Source organism: Penaeus monodon, chromosome 30 (genome assembly GCF_015228065.2).
Source record: "Penaeus monodon isolate SGIC_2016 chromosome 30, NSTDA_Pmon_1, whole genome shotgun sequence".
NCBI lineage: Eukaryota > Metazoa > Arthropoda > Malacostraca > Decapoda > Penaeidae > Penaeus > Penaeus monodon.
In genome coordinates this window covers 25,379,627-25,379,830 of record NC_051415.1, presented here as the reverse complement: position 1 = coordinate 25,379,830, position 204 = coordinate 25,379,627, and positions in this window count along the sequence as shown.

The following is a 204-nucleotide window of genomic DNA, read 5'->3' as shown; positions in this document are numbered from 1 at the left end:
TTTGTATATAAGTCAAAAAGGGATGTTATGGAACAATGCTGTAAACATCACTCTCATTCTCTCCTTTACACATTTGTATGCTCCTGTTCGCAAGTATCACATGAACTCTATCGCAACGTCATCTTGAAGGATCTCCACCCACCAGCTACCTAACGGTCCTCGCTAGCTCGCCTGTGATTGGTTGGCTGGAATTCAAAATTTCGA